Source organism: Oncorhynchus nerka, linkage group LG4 (assembly GCF_034236695.1).
Source record: "Oncorhynchus nerka isolate Pitt River linkage group LG4, Oner_Uvic_2.0, whole genome shotgun sequence".
Classification (NCBI taxonomy): Eukaryota; Metazoa; Chordata; class Actinopteri; order Salmoniformes; family Salmonidae; genus Oncorhynchus; species Oncorhynchus nerka.
Genome location: NC_088399.1, coordinates 92,933,675 through 92,961,174, shown reverse-complemented (window position 1 = coordinate 92,961,174; position 27,500 = coordinate 92,933,675). Strand labels below are relative to the sequence as shown.

Sequence of the window (27,500 nt, the reverse complement as noted above, 5' to 3'; positions counted from 1 at the left end):
ATGGTGGCTGGCTGTCTCTGGTATTAGTTTGTGTCCCAAACAGCACCTTAATCCCTACATAGTGCGCTACTTTTGATCAGAACCCTGTCCTAATATGGTGCCATCTGGTGCCATCTGTCACGTCAAAGACTCATATTTAACTGAAAGCACAAAGCCATTACCTGTGGTTGTATTGTGTTTGGCCGGTGTGAGGGAGGGGAACACTAGGATAATTAAAAGGAGAAGTGCCATCCCTCCACCTGCGGACAGAAGAGGGGGGGGGAGATATTCAGATTGGGGGGAGGAAAGAGAGAGTTACATGAAGGATGGATAGTGCAAAGAGACAGAGACAAAAAAGGAGAGAGAAAGGAAGGGAAGCAGGGAGGATGTAGGAGAGAGATAGTAAGACCGCTTCACAATTACTACACGTTACTCAGGTAGAATACGACACTGGTCTGCAACACGTTACTCAGGTAGAATACGACACTGGTCTGCTACACGTTACTCAGGTAGAATACGACACTGGTCTGTAACACGTTACTCAGGTAGAATACAACACTCATCTGCTACACGTTAGTCAGGTAGAATACGACACTGCTACACGTTACTCAGGTAGAATACGACACTGGTCTGCTACACGTTACTCAGGTAGAATACGACACTGGTCTGCTACACGTTACTCAGGTAGAATACGACACTGGTCTGCTACACGTTACTCAGGTAGAATACGACACTGGTCTGATACACGTTACTCAGGTAGAATACGATACTGGTCTGCTACACGTTACTCAGGTAGATTACGGCACTGGTCTGTTACATGTTACTCAGGAAGAATACGACACTGGTCTGTTACACGTTACTCAGGTAGAATACGACACTGGTAGATTACGACACTGGTCTGCTACACGTTACTCGGGTAGAATACGACACTCGTCTGCTACACGTTACTCAGGTAGAATAGGACACTGGTCTGCTCCACGTTACTCAGGTAGAATACGACACTGGTCTGCTCCACGTTACTCAGGTAGAATACGACACTGGTCTGCTACACGTTACTCAGGTAGAATACGACACTGGTCTGCTACACGTTACTCAGGTAGAATACGACACTGGTCTGCTCCACGTTACTCAGGTAGAATACGACACTGGTCTGCTCCACGTTACTCAGGTAGAATACGACACTCGTCTGCGACACGTTACTCAGGTAGAATACGACACTGGTCTGCTACACGTTACTCAGGTAGAATACGATACTGGTCTGCTACACGTTACTCAGGTAGAATACGACACTGGTCTGCTACACGTTACTCAGGTAGAATACGACACTGGTCTGCTACACGTTACTCAGGTAGAATACGACACTGGTCTGCTACACGTTACTCAGGTAGAATACGACACTCATCTGCTACACGTTACTCAGGTAGAATACAACACTGGTCTGTTACACGTTACTCAGGTAGAATACGACACTCATCTGCTACACGTTACTCAGGTAGAATACGACACTGGTCTGCAATACATTACTCAGGTAGAATACGACACTGCTACACGTTACTCAGGTAGAATACGACACTGGTCTGTTACACATTACTCGGGTAGAATACGAAACTGGTCTGTTACACGTTACTCAGGTAGAACACGACACTGGTCTGCTACACGTTACTCAGGTAGAATACAACACTGCTACACGTTACTCAGGTAGAATACGACACTAGTCTGTTACACGTTACTCAGGTAGAATACGAAACTGGTCTGTTACACATTACTCAGGTAGAATACGACACTGGTCTGCTACACGTTACTCAGGTAGAATACGACACTGGTCTGCTACACGTTACTCAGGTAGAATACGACACTGGTCTGTTACACATTACTCAGGTAGAATACGACACTGGTCTGCTACACGTTACTCAGGTAGAATACGACACTGGTCTGTTACACGTTACTCAGGTAGAATACGACACTGGTCTGTTACACGTTACTCAGGTAGAATACGACACTGGTCTGCTACACGTTACTCAGGTAGAATACGACACTGGTCTGTTACACGTTACTCAGGTAGAATACGACACTGGTCTGCTACACGTTACTCAGGTAGAATACGACACTGGTCTGTTACACGTTACTCAGGTAGAATACGACACTGGTCTGTTACACGTTACTCAGGTAGAATCGACACTGGTCTGCTACACGTTACTCAGGTAGAATACGACACTGGTCTGCTACACGTTACTCAGGTAGAATACGACACTGGTCTGCTACACGTTACTCAGGTAGAATACGACACTGGTCTGCTACACGTTACTCAGGTAGAATACGACACTGGTCTGCTACACGTTACTCAGGTAGAATACGACACTGGTCTGTTACACGTTACTCAGGTAGAATACGACACTGGTCTGCTACACGTTACTCAGGTAGAATACGACACTGGTCTGCTACACGTTACTCAGGTAGAATACGACACTGGTCTGTTACACGTTACTCAGGTAGAATACGACACTGGTCTGTTACACGTTACTCAGGTAGAATACGACACTGGTCTGCTACACGTTACTCAGGTAGAATACGACACTGGTCTGCTACACGTTACTCAGGTAGAATACGACACTGGTCTGTTACACGTTACTCAGGTAGAATACGACACTGGTCTGCTACACGTTACTCAGGTAGAATACGACACTGGTCTGCTACACGTTACTCAGGTAGATTACGACACTGGTCTGTTACATGTTACTCAGGAAGATTACGACACTGGTCTGTTACACATTACTCAGGTAGAATACGACACTGGTCTGTTACACGTTACTCAGGTAGAATACGACACTGGTCTGCTACACGTTACTCAGGTAGAATACGACACTGGTCTGTTACACGTTACTCAGGTAGAATACGACACTGGTCTGCTACACGTTACTCAGGTAGAATACGACACTGGTCTGCTCCACGTTACTCAGGTAGAATAAGACACTGGTCTGTTACACGTTACTCAGGTAGAATACGACACTGGGCTGTTACATGTTACTCAGGAAGAATACGACACTGGTCTGTTACACGTTACTCAGGTAGAATACGACACTGGTCTGCGACACTGTTACTCAGGTAGAATACGACACTGGTCTGCTACACGTTACTCAGGTAGAATACGACACTGGTCTGCTACACGTTACTCAGGTAGAATACGACACTGGTCTGCTACACGTTACTCAGGGAATAAGTTACTCACTGGTCTGGTTACTCAGGTAGAATACGACACTGGTCTGCTACACGTTACTCAGGTAGAATACGACACTGGTCTGCTACACGTTACTCAGGTAGAATACGACACTGGTCTGCTACACGTTACTCAGGTAGAATACGACACTGGTCTGCTACACGTTACTCAGGTAGAATACGACACTGGTCTGCTACACGTTACTCAGGTAGAATACGACACTGGTCTGCTACACGTTACTCAGGTAGAATACGACACTGGTCTGTTACACGTTACTCAGGTAGAATACGACACTGGTCTGCTACACGTTACTCAGGTAGATTACGACACTGGTCTGTTACACGTTACTCAGGTAGAATACGACACTGGTCTGTTACATGTTACTCAGGAAGAATACGACACTGGTCTGTTACACGTTACTCAGGTAGAATACGACACTGGTCTGCTACACGTTACTCAGGTAGAATACGACACTGGTCTGCTCCACGTTACTCAGGTAGAATACGACACTGGTCTGCTCCACGTTACTCAGGTAGAATACGACACTGGTCTGCTACACGTTACTCAGGTAGAATACGACACTGGTCTGCTCCACGTTACTCAGGTAGAATACGACACTGGTCTGTTACACGTTACTCAGGTAGAATACGAACACTGGTCTGTTACACGTTACTCAGGTAGAATACGACACTGGTCTGTTACACGTTACTCAGGTAGAATACGACACTGGTCTGTTACACGTTACTCAGGTAGAATACGACACTGGTCTGTTACACGTTACTCAGGTAGAATACGACACTCTGGTCTGCTACACGTTACTCAGGTAGAATACGACACTGGTCTGTTACACGTTACTCAGGTAGAATACGACACTGGTCTGTTACACGTTACTCAGGTAGAATACGACACTGGTCTGTTACACGTTACTCAGGTAGAATACGACACTGGTCTGGTAGAATACGACACTGGTCTGCTACACGTTACTCAGGTAGAATACGACACTGGTCTGCTACACGTTACTCAGGTAGAATCGACACTGGTCTGCTACACGTTACTCAGGTAGAATACGACACTGGTCTGCTACACGTTACTCAGGTAGAATACGACACTGGTCTGTTACACGTTACTCAGGAAGAATACGACACTGGTCTGTTACACGTTACTCAGGTAGAATACGACACTGGTCTGCTACACGTTACTCAGGTAGAATACGACACTGGTCTGCTCCACGTTACTCAGGTAGAATACGACACTGGTCTGCTACACGTTACTCAGGTAGAATACGACACTCGTCTGCTTCACGTTACTCAGGTAGAATAGGACACTGGTCTGTTACACGTTACTCAGGTAGAATACGACACTGGTCTGTTACACGTTACTCAGGTAGAATACGACACTGGTCTGCTACACGTTACTCAGGTAGAATACGACACTGGTCTGCTACACGTTACTCAGGTAGAATACGACACTGGTCTATTACACGTTACTCAGGTAGAATACGACACTGGTCTGCTACACGTTACTCAGGTAGAATACGACACTGGTCTGTTACACGTTACTCAGGTAGAATACGACACTGGTCTGCTACACGTTACTCAGGTAGAATACGACACTGGTCTGCTACACGTTACTCAGGTAGAATACGACACTGGTCTGTTACACGTTACTCAGGTAGAATACGATACTGGTCTGTTACACGTTACTCAGGTAGAATACGACACTGGTCTGTTACACGTTACTCAGGTAGAATACGACACTGGTCTGTTACACGTTACTCAGGTAGAATACGACACTGGTCTGCTACACGTTACTTACTCAGGTAGAATACGACACTGGTCTGCTACACGTTACTCAGGTAGAATACGACACTGGTCTGCTACACGTTACTCAGGTAGAATACGACACTGGTCTGCTACACGTTACTCAGGTAGAATACGACACTGGTCTGCTACACGTTACTCAGGTAGAATACGACACTGGTCTGTTACACGTTACTCAGGTAGAATACGACACTGGTCTGCTACACGTTACTCAGGTAGAATACGACACTGGTCTGCTACACGTTACTCAGGTAGAATACGACACTGGTCTGCTACACGTTACTCAGGTAGAATACGACACTGGTCTGTTACACGTTACTCAGGTAGAATACGACACTGGTCTGTTACACGTTACTCAGGTAGAATACGACACTGGTCTGCTACACGTTACTCAGGTAGAATACGACAGTGGTGCTACACGTTACTCAGGTAGAATACGACACTGGTCTGCTACACGTTACTCAGGTAGAATACGACACTGGTCTGTTACACGTTACTCAGGTAGAATACGACACTGGTCTGCTACACGTTACTCAGGTAGAATACGACACTGGTCTGCTACACGTTACTCAGGTAGAATACGACACTGGTCTGCTACACGTTACTCAGGTAGAATACGACACTGGTCTGCTACACGTTACTCAGGTAGAATACGACACTGGTCTGTTACACGTTACTCAGGTAGAATACGACACTGGTCTGTTACACGTTACTCAGGTAGAATACGACACTGGTCTGTTACACGTTACTCAGGTAGAATACGACACTGGTCTGCTACACGTTACTCAGGTAGAATACGACACTGGTCTGCTACACGTTACTCAGGTAGAATACGACACTGGTCTGCTACACGTTACTCAGGTAGAAGACACTGGTCTGTTACACGTTACTCAGGTAGAATACGACACTGGTCTGCTACACGTTACTCAGGTAGAATACGACACTGGTCTGTTACACGTTACTCAGGTAGAATACGACACTGGTCTGCTACACGTTACTCAGGTAGAATACGACACTGGTCTGCTACACGTTACTCAGGTAGAATACGACACTGGTCTGCTACACGTTACTCAGGTAGAATACGACACTGGTCTGTTACACGTTACTCAGGTAGAATACGACACTGGTCTGTTACACGTTACTCAGGTAGAATACGACACTGGTCTGCTCCACGTTACTCAGGTAGAATACGACACTGGTCTGCTACACGTTACTCAGGTAGAATACGACACTGGTCTGCTCCACGTTACTCAGGTAGAATACGACACTGGTCTGCTACACGTTACTCAGGTAGAATACGACACTGGTCTGCTACACGTTACTCAGGTAGAATACGACACTGGTCTGCTCCACGTTACTCAGGTAGAATACGACACTGGTCTGCTACACGTTACTCAGGTAGAATACGACACTGCTACACGTTACTCAGGTAGAATACGACACTGGTCTGTTACACGTTACTCAGGTAGAATACGACACTGGTCTGTTACACGTTACTCAGGTAGAATACGACACTGGTCTGCTACACGTTACTCAGGTAGAATACGACACTGGTCTGTTACACGTTACTCAGGTAGAATACGACACTCATCTGCTACACGTTACTCAGGTAGAATACAACACTGGTCTGTTACACGTTACTCAGGTAGAATACGACACTGGTCTGCTACACGTTACTCAGGTAGAATACTGACACTGGTCTGTTACACGTTACTCAGGTACGACAGAATACTCAGGTAGACACTGGTCTGTTACACGTTACTCAGGTAGAATACGACACTGGTCTGCTACACGTTACTCAGGTAGAATACGACACTGGTATGCTACACGTTACTCAGGTAGAATACGACACTGGTCTGCTCCACGTTACTCAGGTAGAATACGACACTGGTCTGCTACACGTTACTCAGGTAGAATACGACACTGCTACACGTTACTCAGGTAGAATACGACACTGGTCTGTTACACGTTACTCAGGTAGAATACGACACTGGTCTGTTACACGTTACTCAGGTAGAATACGACACTGGTCTGCTACACGTTACTCAGGTAGAATACGACACTGGTCTGCTACACGTTACTCAGGTAGAATACGACACTGGTCTGCTACACGTTACTCAGGTAGAATACGACACTGGTCTGCTACACGTTACTCAGGTAGAATACGACACTCATCTGCTACACGTTACTCAGGTAGAATACGACACTGGTCTGTTACACGTTACTCAGGTAGAATACGACACTGGTCTGCTACACGTTACTCAGGTAGAATACGACACTGGTCTGTTACACGTTACTCAGGTAGAATACGACACTGGTCTGCTACACGTTACTCAGGTAGAATACGACACTGGTCTGCTACACGTTACTCAGGTAGAATACGACACTGGTCTGCTACACGTTACTCAGGTAGAATACGACACTGGTCTGCTACACGTTACTCAGGTAGAATACGACACTGGTCTGCTACACGTTACTCAGGTAGAATACGACACTGGTCTGCTACACGTTACTCAGGTAGAATACGACACTGGTCTGCTACACGTTACTCAGGTAGAATACGACACTGGTCTGTTACACGTTACTCAGGTAGAATACGACACTGGTCTGTTACACGTTACTCAGGTAGAATACGACACTGGTCTGTAGTTACTCAGGTAGAATACGACACTGGTCTGTTACACGTTACTCAGGTAGAATACGACACTGGTCTGCTACACGTTACTCAGGTAGAATACGACACTGGTCTGCTACACGTTACTCAGGTAGAATACGACACTGGTCTGCTACACGTTACTCAGGTAGAATCGACACTGGTCTGTCCACGTTACTCAGGTAGAATACGACACTGGTCTGCTACACGTTACTCAGGTAGAATACGACACTGGTCTGTTACACGTTACTCAGGTAGAATACGACACTGGTCTGTTACACGTTACTCAGGTAGAATACGACACTGGTCTGCTACACGTTACTCAGGTAGAATACGACACTGGTCTGGTCTGTTACAGGTACACGTTACTCAGGAATACGACACTGGTCTGTTACACGTTACTCAGGTAGAATACGACACTGGTCTGCTACACGTTACTCAGGTAGAATCTGACACTGGTCTGCTACACGTTACTCAGGTAGAATACGACACTGGTCTGTTACACGTTACTCAGGTAGAATACGACACTGGTCTGTTACACGTTACTCAGGTAGAATACGACACTGGTCTGTTACACGTTACTCAGGTAGAATACGACACTGGTCTGCTACACGTTACTCAGGTAGAATACGACACTGGTCTGCTACACGTTACTCAGGTAGAATACGACACTGGTCTGCTACACGTTACTCAGGTAGAATACGACACTGGTCTGCTACACGTTACTCAGGTAGAATACGACACTGGTCTGCTACACGTTACTCAGGTAGAATACGACACTGGTCTGTTACACGTTACTCAGGTAGAATACGACACTGGTCTGTTACACGTTACTCAGGTAGAATACGACACTGGTCTGTTACACGTTACTCAGGTAGAATACGACACTGGTCTGCTACACGTTACTCAGGTAGAATACGACACTGGTCTGCTACACGTTACTCAGGTAGAATACGACACTGGTCTGCTACACGTTACTCAGGTAGAATACGACACTGGTCTGCTACACGTTACTCAGGTAGAATACGACACTGGTCTGCTACACATTACTCAGGTAGAATACGACACTGGTCTTCTACACGTTACTCAGGTAGAATATGACACTGGTCTGCTACACGTTACTCAGGTAGAATACGACACTCATCTGCTCCACGTTACTCAGGTAGAATACAACACTGGTCTATTACACGTTACTCAGGTGGAATACGACACTCATCTGCTACACGTTACTCAGGTAGAATACGACACTGGTCTGCTACACGTTACTCAGGTAGAATACGACACTGCTACACGTTACTCAGGTAGAATACGACACTGGTCTGTTACACGTTACTCAGGTAGAATACGACACTGGTCTGCTACACGTTACTCAGGTAGAATACGACACTGGTCTGTTACACGTTACTCAGGTAGAATACGACACTGGTCTGTTACACGTTACTCAGGTAGAATACGACACTGGTCTGCTACACGTTACTCAGGTAGAATACGACACTGGTCTGCTACACACTCAGGTAGAATACGACACTGGTCTGCTACACGTTACTCAGGTAGAATACGACACTGGTCTGCTACACGTTACTCAGGTAGAATACGACACTGGTCTGCTACACGTTACTCAGGTAGAATACGACACTGGTCTGCTACACGTTACTCAGGTAGAATACGACACTGGTCTGCTACACGTTACTCAGGTAGAATACGACACTGGTCTGTTACACGTTACTCAGGTAGAATACGACACTGGTCTGCTACACGTTACTCAGGTAGAATACGACACTGGTCTGTTACACGTTACTCAGGTAGAATACGACACTGGTCTGCTACACGTTACTCAGGTAGAATACGACACTGGTCTGCTACACGTTACTCAGGTAGAATACGACACTGGTCTGCTACACGTTACTCAGGTAGAATACGACACTGGTCTGTTACACGTTACTCAGGTAGAATACGACACTGGTCTGTTACACGTTACTCAGGTAGAATACGACACTGGTCTGCTACACGTTACTCAGGTAGAATACGACACTGGTATGCTACACGTTACTCAGGTAGAATACGACACTGGTCTGCTCCACGTTACTCTCAGGTAGAATACGACACTGGTCTGCTACACGTTACTCAGGTAGAATACGACACTGGTCTGTTACACTAGGTCTGCTACACGTTACTCAGGTAGAATACGACACTGGTCTGTTACACGTTACTCAGGTAGAATACGACACTGGTCTGCTACACGTTACTCAGGTAGAATACGACACTGGTCTGCTACACGTTACTCAGGTAGACGACACTGGTCTGCTACACGTTACTCAGGTAGAATACGACACTGGTCTGCTACACGTTACTCAGGTAGAATACGACACTGGTCTGCTACACGTTACTCAGGTGGTCTGAACGTTACTCAGGTAGAATACGACACTGGTCTGCTACACGTTACTCAGGTAGAATACGACACTGGTCTGCTACACGTTACTCAGGTAGAATACGACACTGGTCTGCTACACGTTACTCAGGTAGAATACGACACTGGTCTGCTACACGTTACTCAGGTAGAATACGACACTGGTCTGCTACACGTTACTCAGGTAGAATACGACACTGGTCTGCTACACGTTACTCAGGTAGAATACGACACTGGTCTGCTACACGTTACTCAGGTAGAATACGACACTCAGGGTCTGCTACACGTTACTCAGGTAGAATACGACACTGGTCTGCTACACGTTACTCAGGTAGAATACGACACTGGTCTGCTACACGTTACTCAGGTAGAATACGACACTGGTCTGCTACACGTTACTCAGGTAGAATACGACACTGGTCTGCTACACGTTACTCAGGTAGAATACGACACTGGTCTGCTACACGTTACTCAGGTAGAATACGACACTGGTCTGCTACACGTTACTCAGGTAGAATACGACACTGGTCTGCTACACGTTACTCAGGTAGAATACGACACTGGTCTGTTACACGTTACTCAGGTAGAATACGACACTCGTCTGCTACACGTTACTCAGGTAGAATACAACACTGGTCTGCTACACGTTACTCAGGTAGAATACGACAGTGGTCTGCTACACGTTATTCAGGTAGAATACGACACTGGTCTGTTACACGTTACTCAGGTAGAATACGACACTGGTCTGTTACACTTTACTCAAGTAGAATACGACACTGGTCTGCTACACGTTACTCAGGTAGAATACGACACTGGTATGCTACACGTTACTCAGGTAGAATACGACACTGGTCTGCTACACGTTACTCAGGTAGAATACGACACTGGTCTGCTACACGTTACTCAGGTAGAATACGACACTGGTCTGCTCCACGTTACTCAGGTAGAATACGACACTGGTCTGTTACACGTTACTCAGGTAGAATACGACACTGGTCTGCTACACGTTACTCAGGTAGAATACGACACTGGTCTGCTACACGTTACTCAGGTAGAATACGACACTCATCTGCTCCACGTTACTCAGGTAGAAGACACTGGTCTGCTACACGTTACTCAGGTGAATACAACACACCTGTTACACGTTACTCAGGTAGAATACGACACTGGTCTGCTACACGTTACTCAGGTAGAATACGACACTGGTCTGTTACACGTTACTCAGGTAGAATACGACACTGGTCTGCTCCACGTTACTCAGGTAGAATACGACACTGGTCTGCTACACGTTACTCAGGTAGAATACGACACTGGTCTGCTCCACGTTACTCAGGTAGAATACGACACTGGTCTGCTACACGTTACTCAGGTAGAATACGACACTGGTCTGCTCCACGTTACTCAGGTAGTACGACACTGGTCTGCTCCACGTTACTCAGGTAGAATACACTGGTCTGCTACACGTTACTCAGGTAGAATACGATACTGGTCTGCTACACGTTACTCAGGTAGAATACGACACTGGTCTGCTACACGTTACTCAGGTAGAATACGACACTGGTCTGCTACACATTACTCAGGTAGAATACGACACTGGTCTGCTACACGTTACTCAGGTAGAATACGACACTGGTCTGCTACACGTTACTCAGGTAGAATACGACACTGCTACACGTTACTCAGGTAGAATACGACACTGGTCTGTTACACGTTACTCAGGTAGAATACGACACTGGTCTGCTACACGTTACTCAGGTAGAATACGACACTGGTCTGTTACACGTTACTCAGGTAGAATACGACACTGGTCTGTTACACGTTACTCAGGTAGAATACGACACTGGTCTGCTACACGTTACTCAGGTAGAATACGACACTGGTCTGTTACACGTTACTCAGGTAGAATACGACACTCGTCTACTACACGTTACTCAGGTAGAATACGACACTGGTCTGCTACACGTTACTCAGGTAGAATCGACACTGGTCTGTACACGTTACTCAGGTAGAATACGACACTGGTCTGTTACACGTTACTCAGGTAGAATACGACACTGGTCTGCTACACGTTACTCAGGTAGAATACGACACTGGTCTGCTACACGTTACTCAGGTAGAATACGACACTGGTCTGTTACACGTTACTCAGGTAGAATACGACACTGGTCTGCTACACGTTACTCAGGTAGAATACGACACTGGTCTGTTACACGTTACTCAGGTAGAATACGACACTGGTCTGCTACACGTTACTCAGGTAGAATACGACACTGGTCTGCTACACGTTACTCAGGTAGAATACGACACTGGTCTGCTACACGTTACTCAGGTAGAATACGACACTGGTCTGCTACACGTTACTCAGGTAGAATACGACACTGGTCTGCTACACGTTACTCAGGTAGAATACGACACTGGTCTGTTACACGTTACTCAGGTAGAATACGACACTGGTCTGTTACATGTTACTCAGGAAGAATACGACACTGGTCTGTTACACGTTACTCAGGTAGAATACGACACTGGTAGAATACGACACTGGTCTGCTACACGTTACTCAGGTAGAATACGACACTGGTCTGCTACACGTTACTCAGGTAGAATACGACACTGGTCTGCTACACGTTACTCAGGTAGAATACGACACTGGTCTGCTACACGTTACTCAGGTAGAATACGACACTGGTCTGTTACACGTTACTCAGGTAGAATACGACACTGGTCTGCTACACGTTACTCAGGTAGAATACGACACTGGTCTGCTACACGTTACTCAGGTAGAATACGACACTGGTCTGCTACACGTTACTCAGGTAGAATACGACACTGGTCTGCTACACGTTACTCAGGTAGAATACGACACTGGTCTGCTACACGTTACTCAGGTAGAATACGACACTGGTCTGTTACACGTTACTCAGGTAGAATACGACACTGGTCTGTTACACTTTACTCAAGTAGAATACGACACTGGTCTGCTACACGTTACTCAGGTAGAATACGACACTGGTATGCTACACGTTACTCAGGTAGAATACGACACTGGTCTGCTCCACGTTACTCAGGTAGAATACGACACTGGTCTGCTACACGTTACTCAGGTAGAATCACTGCTAGTTACTCAGGTAGAATACGACACTGGTCTGTTACACGTTACTCAGGTAGAATACGACACTGGTCTGTTACACGTTACTCAGGTAGAATACGACACTGGTCTGCTACACGTTACTCAGGTATACGACACTGGTAGAACGTTACTCAGGTAGAATACAACACTGGTCTGCTACACGTTACTCAGGTAGAATACGACACTCATCTGCTCCACGTTACTCAGGTAGAATACGACACTCATCTGCTACACGTTACTCAGGTAGAATACAACACTGGTCTGTTACACGTTACTCAGGTAGAATACGACACTCATCGCCGACACGTTACTCAGGTAGAATACGACACTCATCGCCGACACGTTACTCAGGTAGAATACGACACTGGTCTATTACACGTTACTCAGGTGGAATACGACACTCATCTGCTACACGTTACTCAGGTAGAATACGACACTGGTCTGTTACACGTTACTCAGGTAGAATACGACACTGGTCTGCTCCACGTTACTCAGGTAGAATACGACACTGATCTGCTACACGTTACTCAGGTAGAATACGACACTGGTCTGCTACACGTTACTCAGGTAGAATACGACACTGGTCTGCTACACGTTACTCAGGTAGAATACGACACTGGTCTGCTCCACGTTACTCAGGTAGAATACGACACTGGTCTGCTCCACGTTACTCAGGTAGAATACGACACTGGTCTGCTACACGTTACTCAGGTAGAATACGACACTGGTCTGCTACACGTTACTCAGGTAGTATACGACACTGGTCTGCTACACGTTACTCAGGTAGAATACGACACTGGTCTGCTACACGTTACTCAGGTAGAATAGGACACTGGTCTGCTACACGTTACTCAGGTAGAATACGACACTGGTCTGCTACACGTTACTCAGGTAGAATACGATACTGGTCTGCTACATGTTACTCAGGTAGAATACGACACTGGTCTGCTACACGTTACTCAGGTAGAATACGACACTGGTCTGCTACACGTTACTCAGGTAGTATACGACACTGGTCTGCTACACGTTACTCAGGTAGAATACGACACTGGTCTGCTACACGTTACTCAGGTAGAATACGACACTGGTCTGCTACACGTTACTCAGGTAGAATACGACACTGGTCTGTTACACGTTACTCAGGTAGAATACGACACTCATCTGCTACACGTTACTCAGGTAGAATACAACACTGGTCTGTTACACGTTACTCAGGTAGAATACGACACTCATCTGCTACACGTTACTCAGGTAGAATACAACACTGGTCTGTTACACGTTACTCAGGTAGAATACGACACTCATCTGCTACACGTTACTCAGGTAGAATACGACACTGGTCTATTACACGTTACTCAGGTGGAATACGACACTCATCTGCTACACGTTACTCAGGTAGAATACGACACTGGTCTGTTACACGTTACTCAGGTAGAATACGACACTGGTCTGCTCCACGTTACTCAGGTAGAATACGACACTGATCTGCTACACGTTACTCAGGTAGAATACGACACTGGTCTGCTACACGTTACTCAGGTAGAATACGACACTGGTCTGCTACACGTTACTCAGGTAGAATACGACACTGGTCTGCTCCACGTTACTCAGGTAGAATACGACACTGGTCTGCTCCACGTTACTCAGGTAGAATACGACACTGGTCTGCTACACGTTACTCAGGTAGAATACGACACTGGTCTGCTACACGTTACTCAGGTAGTATACGACACTGGTCTGCTACACGTTACTCAGGTAGAATACGACACTGGTCTGCTACACGTTACTCAGGTAGAATAGGACACTGGTCTGCTACACGTTACTCAGGTAGAATACGACACTGGTCTGCTACACGTTACTCAGGTAGAATACGACACTGGTCTGCTACACGTTACTCAGGTAGAATACGACACTGGTCTGCTACACGTTACTCAGGTAGAATACGACACTGGTCTGCTACACGTTACTCAGGTAGAATACGACACTGGTCTGCTACACGTTACTCAGGTAGAATACGACACTGGTCTGCTACACGTTACTCAGGTAGAATAGGACACTGGTCTGCTACACGTTACTCAGGTAGAATACTGACACTGGTCTGCTACACGTTACTCAGGTAGAATACGACACTGGTCTGTTACACGTTACTCAGGTAGAATACGACACTGGTCTGCTACACGTTACTCAGGTAGAATACGACACTGGTCTGCTCCACGTTACTCAGGTAGAATACGACACTGGTCTGCTACACGTTACTCAGGTAGAATACGACACTGGTCTGCTACACGTTACTCAGGTAGAATACGACACTGGTCTGCTACACGTTACTCAGGTAGAATAGGACACTGGTCTGCTACACGTTACTCAGGTAGAATACGACACTGGTCTGCTACACGTTACTCAGGTAGAATACGACACTGGTCTGCTCCACGTTACTCAGGTAGAATACGACACTGGTCTGCTACACGTTACTCAGGTAGAACACGACACTGGTCTGTTACACGTTACTCAGGTAGAATACGATACTGGTCTGCTACACGTTACTCAGGTAGAATACGACACTGGTCTGCTACACGTTACTCAGGTAGTATACGACACTGGTCTGCTACACGTTACTCAGGTAGAATACGACACTGGTCTGCTACACGTTACTCAGGTAGAATAGGACACTGGTCTGCTACACGTTACTCAGGTAGAATACGACACTGGTCTGCTACACGTTACTCAGGTAGAATACGACACTGGTCTGTTACACGTTACTCAGGTAGAATACGACACTCGTCTGCTACACGTTACTCAGGTAGAATACGACACTGGTCTGCTCCACGTTACTCAGGTAGAATACGACACTGGTCTGCTCCACGTTACTCAGGTAGAATACGACACTGGTCTGCTACACGTTACTCAGGTAGAACACGACACTGGTCTGTTACACGTTACTCAGGTAGAATACGATACTGGTCTGCTACACGTTACTCAGGTAGATTACGACACTGGTCTGTTACATGTTACTCAGGAAGATTACGACACTGGTCTGTTACACGTTACTCAGGTAGAATACGACACTGGTCTGCTACACGTTACTCGGGTAGAATACGACACTGGTCTGCTCCACGTTCCTCAGGTAGAATACGACACTGGTCTGTTACACGTTACTCAGGTAGAATACGACACTGGTCTGCTACACGTTACTCAGGTAGAATACGACACTGGTCTGCTACACGTTACTCAGGTAGAATACGACACTGGTCTGCTACACGTTACTCAGGTAGAATACGACACTGCTACACGTTACTCAGGTAGAATAAGACACTGGTCTGTTACACGTTACTCAGGTAGAATACGAAACTGGTCTGTTACACGTTACTCAGGTAGATTACGACACTGGTCTGTTACACGTTACTCAGGTAGAATACGACACTGGGCTGTTACATGTTACTCAGGTAGAATACGACACTGGTCTGCTACACGTTACTCAGGTAGAATACGACACTGGTCTGTTACACGTTACTCAGGTAGAATACGACACTGGTCTGCTACACGTTACTCAGGTAGAATACGACACTGGTCTGTTACACGTTACTCAGGTAGAATACGACACTGGTCTGTTACACGTTACTCAGGTAGAATACGACACTGGTCTGCTACACGTTACTGAGGTACGACACTGGTACGTTACTCAGGTAGAATACGACACTCGTCTGCTACACGTTACTCAGGTAGAATACAACACTGGTCTGCTACACGTTACTCAGGTAGAATACGACACTGGTCTGCTACACGTTACTCAGGTAGAATACGACACTGGTCTGTTACACATTACTCAGGTAGAATACGACACTGGTCTGCTACACGTTACTCAGGTAGAATACGACACGGGTCTGCTACACGTTACTCAGGTAGAATACGACACTGGTCTGTTACACGTTACTCAGGTAGAATACGACACTCGTCTGCTACACGTTACTCAGGTAGAATACGACACTGGTCTGCTCCACGTTACTCAGGTAGAATACGACACTGGTCTGCTCCACGTTACTCAGGTAGAATACGACACTGGTCTGCTACACGTTACTCAGGTAGAATAGGACACTGGTCTGTTACACGTTACTCAGGTAGAATACGATACTGGTCTGTTACACGTTACTCAGGTAGAATACGACACTGGGCTGTTACATGTTACTCAGGAAGAATACGACACTGGTCTGTTACACGTTACGCAGGTAGAATACGACACTGGTCTGCTACACGTTACTCAGGTAGAATACGACACTGCTACACATTACTCAGGTAGAATACGACACAGGTCTGTTACACGTTACTCAGGTAGAATATGAAACTGGTCTGTTACACGTTACTCAGGTAGAACACGACACTGGTCTGTTACACGTTACTCAGGTAGAATACGACACTGGTCTGCTCCACGTTACTCAGGTAGAATACGACACTGATCTGCTACACGTTACTCAGGTAGAATACGACACTGGTCTGCTACACGTTACTCAGGTAGAATACGACACTGGTCTGCTACACGTTACTCAAGTAGAATACGACACTCGTCTGCGACACGTTACTCAGGTAGAATACGACACTGGTCTGCTACACGTTACTCAGGTAGAATACGACACTGGTCTGCTCCACGTTCCTCAGGTAGAATACGACACTGGTCTGCTACACGTTACTCAGGTAGAATACGACACTGGTCTGCTTCACGTTACTCAGGTAGAATACGACACTGGTCTGCTACACGTTACTCGGGTAGAATACGACACTCGTCTGCTACACGTTACTCAGGCAGTGTAAACAGAAATATCTCGTTGAGCCAACACTCCTACAGTATAAATTATAATAGCAGAGCAATGTTTTTGAAACATCTGAAATGTACAACCATGTTCCTAATATTTGAGTTTTTTTCTGAAATTGCCATAACAGTTACATTCTGAAATTGTCTCAAGAACTGCCGGCTGCACTGAGCCCATCACAGCCACCATAAATATTTAAACACTATGGAAGCCCATTCTGTTGTATTGAGAAATGTATAATGTGTTCATGAGTTGATATGTAAAATGGTTGCAAATAGCCAATGGGATTTGTATGCTGGGGTTGAGTTATTTGAATGAACAAATGATAATGGGGTTTTCGTTTCTTGCATTGAAGTGATTGGATTACGAGATGGAAGGGAGGTCAAAGTTCAATGATGTATCGGAGAGTTGGGTAGTCGACTGTTGGGCTGAAGACACTGTAGAGAGTGGTCGACTGTTGGGCTGAAGACACTGTAGAGAGTAGTCGACTGTTGGGCTGAAGACACTGTAGAGAGTAGTCGACTGTTGGCCTGAAGACACTGTAGAGAGTAGTCGACTGTTGGGCTGAAGACACTGTAGAGAGTAGTCGACTGTTGGCCTGAAGACACTGTAGAGAGTAGTCCACTGTTGGGCTGAAGAAACTGTAGAGAGTAGTCGACTGTTGGGCTGAAGAAACTGTAGAGAGTAGTCGACTGTTGGGCTGAAGGCACTGTAGAGAGTAGTCGACTGTTGGCCTGAAGACACGGTAGAGAGTAGTCGACTGTTGGGCTGAAGACACTGTAGAGAGTAGTCGACTGTTGGGCTGAAGACACTGTAGAGAGTAGTCGACTGTTGGCCTGAAGACACTGTAGAGAGTAGTCGACTGTTGGGCTGAAGACACTGTAGAGAGTAGTCGACTGTTGGCCTGAAGACACTGTAGAGAGTAGTCAACTGTTGGGCTGAAGAAACTGTAGAGAGTAGTCGACTGTTGGGCTGAAGAAACTGTAGAGAATAGTCGACTGTTGGGCTGAAGGCACTGTAGAGAGTAGTCGACTGTTGGCCTGAAGACACTGAAGAGAGTAGTCGACTGTTGGGCTGAAAACACTGTAGAGAGTAGTCGACTGTTGGGCTGAAGACACTGTAGAGAGCAGTCGACTGTTGGGCTGAAGACACTGTAGAGAGTAGTCAACTGTTGGGCTGAAGAAACTGTAGAGAGTAGTTGACTGTTGGGCTGAAGACACTGTAGAGAATAGTCGACTGTTGGGCTGAAGGCACTGTAGAGAGTAGTCGACTGTTGGGCTGAAGACACTGTAGAGAGCAGTCGACTGTTGGGCTGAAGACACTGTAGAGAGTAGTCGACTGTTGGGCTGAAGACACTGTAGAGAGTAGTCGACTGTTGGCCTGAAGACACTGTAGAGAGTAGTCGACTGTTGGGCTGAAGACACTATAGAGAGTAGTCGACTGTTGGCCTGAAGACACTGTAGAGAGTAGTCCACTGTTGGGCTGAAGAAACTGTAGAGGGTAGTCGACTGTTGGGCTGAAGAAACTGTAGAGAATAGTCGACTGTTGGGCTGAAGGCACTGTAGAGAGTAGTCGACTGTTGGCCTGAAGACACGGTAGAGAGTAGTCGACTGTTGGGCTGAAGACACTGTAGAGAGTAGTCGACTGTTGGCCTGAAGACACTGTAGAGAGTAGTCAACTGTTGGGCTGAAGAAACTGTAGAGAGTAGTCGACTGTTGGGCTGAAGAAACTGTAGAGAATAGTCGACTGTTGGGCTGAAGGCACTGTAGAGAGTAGTCGACTGTTGGCCTGAAGACACTGAAGAGAGTAGTCGACTGTTGGGCTGAAAACACTGTAGAGAGTAGTCGACTGTTGGGCTGAAGACACTGTAGAGAGCAGTCGACTGTTGGGCTGAAGACACTGTAGAGAGTAGTCAACTGTTGGGCTGAAGAAACTGTAGAGAGTAGTTGACTGTTGGGCTGAAGACACTGTAGAGAATAGTCGACTGTTGGGCTGAAGGCACTGTAGAGAGTAGTCGACTGTTGGGCTGAAGACACTGTAGAGAGCAGTCGACTGTTGGGCTGAAGGAACTGTAGAGAGCAGTCGACTGTTGGGCTGAAGACACTGTAGAGAGCATTCGACTGTTGGGCTGAAGGCACTGTAGAGAGTAGTCAACTGTTGGGCTGAAGACACTGTAGAGAGTAGTCGACTGTTGGGCTGAAGACACTATAGAGAGCAGTCGACTGTTGGGCTGAAGACACTGTAGAGAGTAGTCAACTGTTGGGCTGAAGAAACTGTAGAGAGTAGTTGACTGTTGGGCTGAAGACACTGTAGAGAGTAGTCGACTGTAATGTGTTAAGGAGAACATTAAATAAATCTGTTCCGTTTATTATAAGTACGCTCCGGAGTCTTCAGTAAAAGAACCCAGCATCTTAGGATGCAGTAAAAGAACCCAGCATCTTAGGATGCAGTAAAAGAACCCAGCATCTTAGGATGCAGTAAAAGAACCCAGCATCGTAGGATGCAGTAAAAGAACCCAACATCTTAGGATGCAGTAAAAGAACCCAGCATCTTAGGATGCAGTAAAAGAACCCAGCATCTTAGGATACAGTATAAGAACCCAGCATCTTAGGATGCAGTAAAAGAACCCAGCATCTTAGGATGCAGTAAAAGAACCCAGCATCTTAGGATGCAGTAAAAGAACCCAGCATCTTAGGATGCAGTAAAAGAACCCAACATCTTAGGATGCAGTAAAAGAACCCAGCATCTTAGGATACAACAACTGGCGACGAGGATAACGGAATTCCAAGGCGAAATCCTCAGACTACTGATGACCAACCGAGTGAACGAGCCAGAAAGTTAGCTAGTAACTAACGTGAGTAAATCAACTGGTCAGCTGGGAAGAAACGATGCTTGGGCTAATGAGAGCTATGGTACTTTTCAGTAGTGAGACCAGTTTGTGTTTCCAGTAGGCTAACGAGACCTTCAGCACATACTGTATGAGGAGCGATTTTTGCCATTTTTTGGAGGCCAACGAGATAGCTGACGACCGCAGAAGAGCGGAATTTCTATCAGTCGTGGGTTCAAAGACATTTACGCTGCTGAAAGATTTGTTAGCGCCGAAGAAGCCGGGAGAAGTTAGCTTCCAGGAGCTCATTTCAGAGACTTTTATGACCAAAACGGAACGTGTTGAGCGAGAGGAATGTTTTTCGGAATAGGAAGCAGTCGGCGGGAGAGACGTTAGCTGAGTATATAGCATCGCTAAAGGGACTGGCGGCTACATGTGAGTTTGGGGCTGCACTAGAGGAGCAGATGAGGGACCAGCTAGTTTAATGGAGATGCCAGTTAAGAGCTGCGCTGGCAAGATGTTAATTTTATTGATTTATTTTTTATTTATCCTTTATTTTACCAGGTAAAGTTGACTGAGAACACATTCTCATTTGCAGCAACGACCTGGGGAATAGTTACAGGGGAGAGCGCGACATATGGGGAGAATTTAACCTGGACAAAAGCATTGGACATCGTCAACAACTTGGAGTGCACAGCCCACAGTATGCAGAAACTCCATCAGACACCGACTCAGTTGAGAACCGATCAGTTGACCACAAAACGGGAGGGGCATCGACCTGGATCCAACAGTGGATGTCAGGCCAGAGGAGGGAGACGTCAAAGCCCTGTTTTCGCTGTTTGGGGACAAGAAATTCACAGCAGACCTGCCGTTACATGGAGTTACAATGCAGAGCGTGCCTGAAGACTGGACATCTTTAAAAGGGCTCGCAGGGAGAGAGCATCTGCGGGGAACAGAGCGTTTTCTAAGCAACGCTGTCAAACAGCACACTGTGATCCAGTGAAGGGGACACGCTACTTGACAACAGATCAAGTTTCCTGCAGGCTCCAGCACAGTCGGAAATCACCAGTCAGAAAAGGACTTGGGACTTTTTACTGTGTGTAGTGATAGTGAATCCTTATATGGTCATGGTGATGTAACGGGGGGGTAAAGATGGAGGTAGATACTGAGGCTGCCGTGTCTATCTCAGAGAAGCTATACAGCAGCAGACTTAAAGACGCATAAACTGTGGAGGTAGATCAAGAGTCAAAGTATTTATTGACTATAAACACGTTGATAGGTTTATACCAGATTAATAGAGGGCCTTATTTATTTATTTATTTAACTAGGCAAGTCAGTTAAAGAACAAATTCTTATTTTCAATGACGGCCTGTTCAGACAGATTTGTACCTTGTCAGCTCGGGGTTTTGAACTTGCAACCTTCCGGTTACTAGTGCAACGCTCTAACCACTAGACTACCCTGCCGCTTCTACACTCTAACCACTAGACTACCCTGCCGCCTCTACACTCTAACCACTAGACTACCCTGCCGCCTTATGAAGTATCAAGCTCTCCAGCTGTATTCCAACGTATCATGGACCAGGTCTTACAGGGTTAACCTGGGTCTGTGTACTTTCTGGATGACATTCTTATCACAGGGAAATCGGGCAGAGGACCACTTCCTGTAAGTGGTCCACAGCTCCAGGTTAACCCTGTAGAAGCAGTGTTAAAGAGGATGCAAGGGCGTGGGTTAAGAGTAAACAGGGACAAGTCTTTTCAGTCTAGTGTCACTTACTTAGGTCACAGGATAGACGAACAGGGGCTACATCCAGGCTAGACGAACAGGGGCTACATCCAGGCTAGACGAACAGGGACTACATCCAGGATAGACTAACAGGGACTACATCCAGGATAGACGAACAGGGACTAAATCCAGGATAGACTAACAGGGACTACATCCAGGATAGACGAACAGGGGCTACATCCAGGCTAGATGAACAGGGGCTACATCCAGGATAGATGAACAGGGACTACATCCAGGATGGACGAACAGGGGCTACATCCAGGCTAGACGAACAGGGGCTACATCCAGGATAGATGAACAGGGGCTACATCCAGGATAGATGAACAGGGGCTACATCCAGGATAGATGAACAGGGGCTACATCCAGGATAGACGAACAGGGGCTACATCCAGGATAGATGAACAGGGACTACATCCAGGATAGACAAACAGGGACTACATCCAGGCTAGACGAACAGGGGCTACATCCAGGATAGACGAACAGGGGCTACATCCAGGCTAGATGAACAGGGGCTACATCCAGGATAGACGAACAGGGACTACATCCAGGATAGACTAACAGGGGCTACATCCAGGATAGACGAACAGGGACTACATCCAGGATAGACTAACAGGGGCTACATCCAGGATAGACTAACAGGGGCTACATCCAGGATAGACTAACAGGGGCTACATCCAGGATAGACTAACAGGGGCTACATCCAGGATAGACTAACAGGGGCTACACCCAGGATAGACTAACAGGGGCTACATCCAGGATAGACTAACAGGGAACAGGGGCTACATCCAGGATAGAGGAACAGGGGCTACATCCAGGATAGACTAACAGGGGCTACATCCAGGATAGACTAACAGGGGCTACATCCAGGATAGACTAACAGGGGCTACATCCAGGATAGAGGAACAGGGGCTACATCCAGGATAGACTAACGGGGAACAGGGGCTACATCCAGGATAGACTAACGGGGAACAGGGGCTACATCCAGGATAGATGAACATATCAGTATGACATACAATACAAGTCCTCTCAGCAGCATGGCAGAAATCCAAACTATCAAGTGTCATTTTTCGATGTACTTCCCATTTTAGCGAAGGACATAGCCAGGGAAACTACCAAAGACAAAGGGTTTGGCAAAAAAGTGAAGCATTTTACACTGACAGGGTGACCTAACCATGTTACTGATCCTGAACTAAAGCCTTATTGGGTGAGAAGGGATGATCTCCCTGGAGAAAGTGATTGTGGGTTATGGGGTGTGAGAGAGCGGTGGTGCCGGGCTACTCTACAGAGGGACCTACTGAAGGAGATACGTGGAACGCATTGGGGCATGGTCAAAAGGAAAGTTCTTGTAAGGAGCCACTTTTGGTGGCCCAGGTTAGACTCAGATACAGAAGACACGTGTTGGGGATGAATCAGAATAGTTGGGTATCATAGATAAGATGTTTTATTTTCATTATATGCTTGTGAGTTACTTCTCATTTAGAATGTATCTTGTTGTACTATTGTGGTGGCCATTTGCAGTTATCCTTTCTCTGTCCTGGGGTCAGTTACTTGGACCGCAGAGAGGGGAGAGGTCAAGCTTGTCTTCATATGTAAACATGTCTTTTAAACCATGTGAAGGGATGATTGAGGGGGAACCAATTATCTCTTGGTTCCACAATGTCTGTGTGCCAGTCACTGTGTCGCTGTGATCTTGTCCAGGAGGGGTGTATTTGATATATGCTAGCGGATGAGGTAATGTCTTGGTACTATGTTGTACCAAGAACGAGAAGTAGAACCTCGTTTTAGGAGAGCAAACTGAACGATAATTTATAGCTAATGCTGTCTGGCTATGGGGGATACTCCTCTCTCAAGTAAAGTCTTCCTTTGTAATGTTCCTGAGATCTGTTATTTGTCATGTGTGTTGAGATGGGTGTGTCTTGGCTATAAATGATACTAAGAACTGTTTTGTAAGGACTCTCAAAGAATTCATTTATAGACACTGAATTAATCTGAGAGTCACAGGGTTGTGATGGAGCTCATATAATTAAAGATGGACTTTGTGATAACTAACTCTGACTTGTGTGGTGGTTTGGTCTCATGATTTGGTAAATACAGGACATTTCCACTACACACGGTAAGGAGATGCCAGGTGTGTCAGTCCAATAGGAATATGCCGAACCTTGGAAACGGCCTGAGAGGGGGGCCCTGGCAAACGCATTCATATCGATTTTGCTCAAAAGGGAAAGGACCCGGTTGTCAGTAGTTACGGATGCATAGTCACGCTGGCCAGAAGTAAAGGGTATGAGTAATACTCCAGCTACAACCACGGTAGACACACTCCGGGCAACGTTCTCAGCCTACGGGTTAGTTGAGGAGTGTGTTTCAGACAGATGGTGTCAAAAAGAGATGGAGATATTCTTCCAGTTGAATGAGGGGGGGGGGGACACATCCAGTCGGCTCCATACCGTGCAGCTTCAAATGGCGCTGCAGAGCGACTTGTATAGAATCTAAAACAGGCTCTAGAGAAGGACAAGTGCATCGGGACGGTCTGTACAGCATATAGTTTGGACAACTTTCTGTTTGCCTACAGGAATACGCTACAATGTCGCAACTGGAAAAACTCCAGAAGAGTTGTTCCTAAAAAGACAGGTCAGAACAAGATTAAACTGGTTAAACCCCCAGTTTTTTTCAGCTGGTATGCAGTCGAAGATTCAGGACAAGGGGGTGGGAAAGCGTATTTCGGGGGGTTTTTCCAGTCGGGAACGAACAGTGCTCGTCCGAGATTACCAAGGGAGGAGAGAGAGAGAGACACAAATGGGTCTCCGGGGTTGTGAAAAGGGTACTTGGTCTTGTAACCTTCTTAGTGCAGACTGAGGGAAAATTGTGTAAGAAGCATATGGATCAAATGATGATGCAACACGATGAAAGAGAAGACCTGAATGTGTCAGAGTAGAACATTTCTGATTGGGACTTGGGAACTACGACTGATAATGGGGTTTCCTTCCATTGCTTGCTTTTTGGGGTTTTAGGCTGGGTTTCTGTACAGCACTCTGAGATATCAGCTGATGTACGAAGGGCTATATAAATACATTTGATTTGATTTGATTTGGAATAGTGCTTCAGCGACCTGGAGAGCGGTAGGGAGACCAGAAAGAGGACTAAAACGGAAGGACTTAGAGAATCTGTCAATAACAACCATAATAGTGGTACAACCACCAGAAAAGGGGAGATCAGTTACAAAGTCTATGGACAAATATGACCAGGGCCGCTGAGGCAGTAGTTTCCCCTGCTGGAGCCCTGGGAGATTTGGATTGAGTACATATGGAGCATGTGTTGGAATAGTGGGTGAAGTCCTGGGCCAAAGTGGGCCACCAGTACTTTTCGGAGAGGGATTAGATGGTGTGGATGATACCTGGGTGTCCAGCGGCGAGGTATGTGTGCCCAGGTTAACAGCCGATCTCTCGGCCCTGTGGGAACGTAGATGCACTCCGGATATATCCACATCTACGTCCCAACATACAGGGCTAATGATACAGCTGGACCGATCGATAGGCTGGTGGGCATTCACGGGGCCCTCAACCGGTATGTAACCTCAACCGGTATGTAACGTCAACCGGTATGTAACCTCAACCGGTATGTAACCTCAACCGGTATGTAACGTCAACGGTATGTAACCTCAACCGGTATGTAACGTCAACCGGTATGTAACCTCAACCGGTATGTAACCTCAACCGGTATGTAACCTCAACCGGTATGTAACGTCAACCGGTATGTAACGTCAACCGGTGTGTAACGTCAACCGGTGTGTAACCTCAACCGGTATGTAACCTCAACCGGTATGTAACGTCAACCGGTATGTAACCTCAACCGGTATGTAACCTCGGTATGTAACCTCAACGTGCAACCGGTATGTAACCTCAACGGTATAACGTCAACCTCAACCGGTATGTAACGTCAACCGGTATGTAACCTCAACCGGTATGTAACCTCAACCGGTATGTAACCTCAACCGGTATGTAACGTCAACCGGTATGTAACGTCAACCGACATGTAACCTCAACCGGTATGTAACGTCAACCAGCATGTTACCACATCCTGGTCCCCAGGCGGTCATTTTCATACTTGACCATGTGATGGTGGGATTGTGACGTTGGAGCCACGGGAGGCTGAGGATTACCTGGTGTACAGCCAGCCAGCCAGAGAGACAGCCAGCCAGACAGCCAGAGAGACAGCCAGAGAGACAGACAGCCAGAGAGACAGCCAGCCAGCCAGAGAGACAGCCAGCCAGCCAGCCAGACAGCCAGAGAGACAGCCAGCCAGCCAGCCAGCCAGAGAGACAACCAGCCAGACAGCCAGAGAGACAGCCAGCCAGCCAGCCAGCCAGAGAGACAGCCAGCCAGACAGACAGCCAGAGAGTGTGCAAAGGCATATTCAGGTGCACTTTATCCAGTGCTTTTGAGCGGGAGATAATTGCAGTATAATTGAATAGACTGAATGGACTGATTTTGAATCAAATGAATGGCCCTCCTGCAGTGATTTGATGAATGCGTTCCAAATGACACCCTATTCTCTATATAGTGCCCTACTTTTGCCCATGGAATCTGCGATTTGGGACGCAGCTTCGATGAAACCAGCAGAGAAGTTGGAGGATGAGAGAATGAGTGCTAAAGTGGTTCATTAAAGGCCCAGTGAAATGAAAATGATGTTTTCCTGTGTTTTGTATCATATTGTGGGAAAGATGGATGGAATGAACATTGTAAAAGTGTGAAAAAAGTTCTTATCTGCTGATAGTTGCTGGATGAAAATAATAATATTATAAATCAGCAGATTTGCATTGTGGGAGAGTCTCAGCTTGCCTGGTGACATCACCAGGCAGTAAATTGGTTAATAGACCAATAAGAAAGAGAGT

At 46.5% G+C, this 27,500-nt stretch overlaps 1 pseudogene; it reads right to left on the bottom strand.

The window, feature by feature from the left end:
* The window catches only part of LOC115122186 (gamma-aminobutyric acid type B receptor subunit 1-like), a 505,415-nt pseudogene that overhangs the window by 384,914 nt on the left and 93,001 nt on the right, over positions 1–27,500 (bottom strand).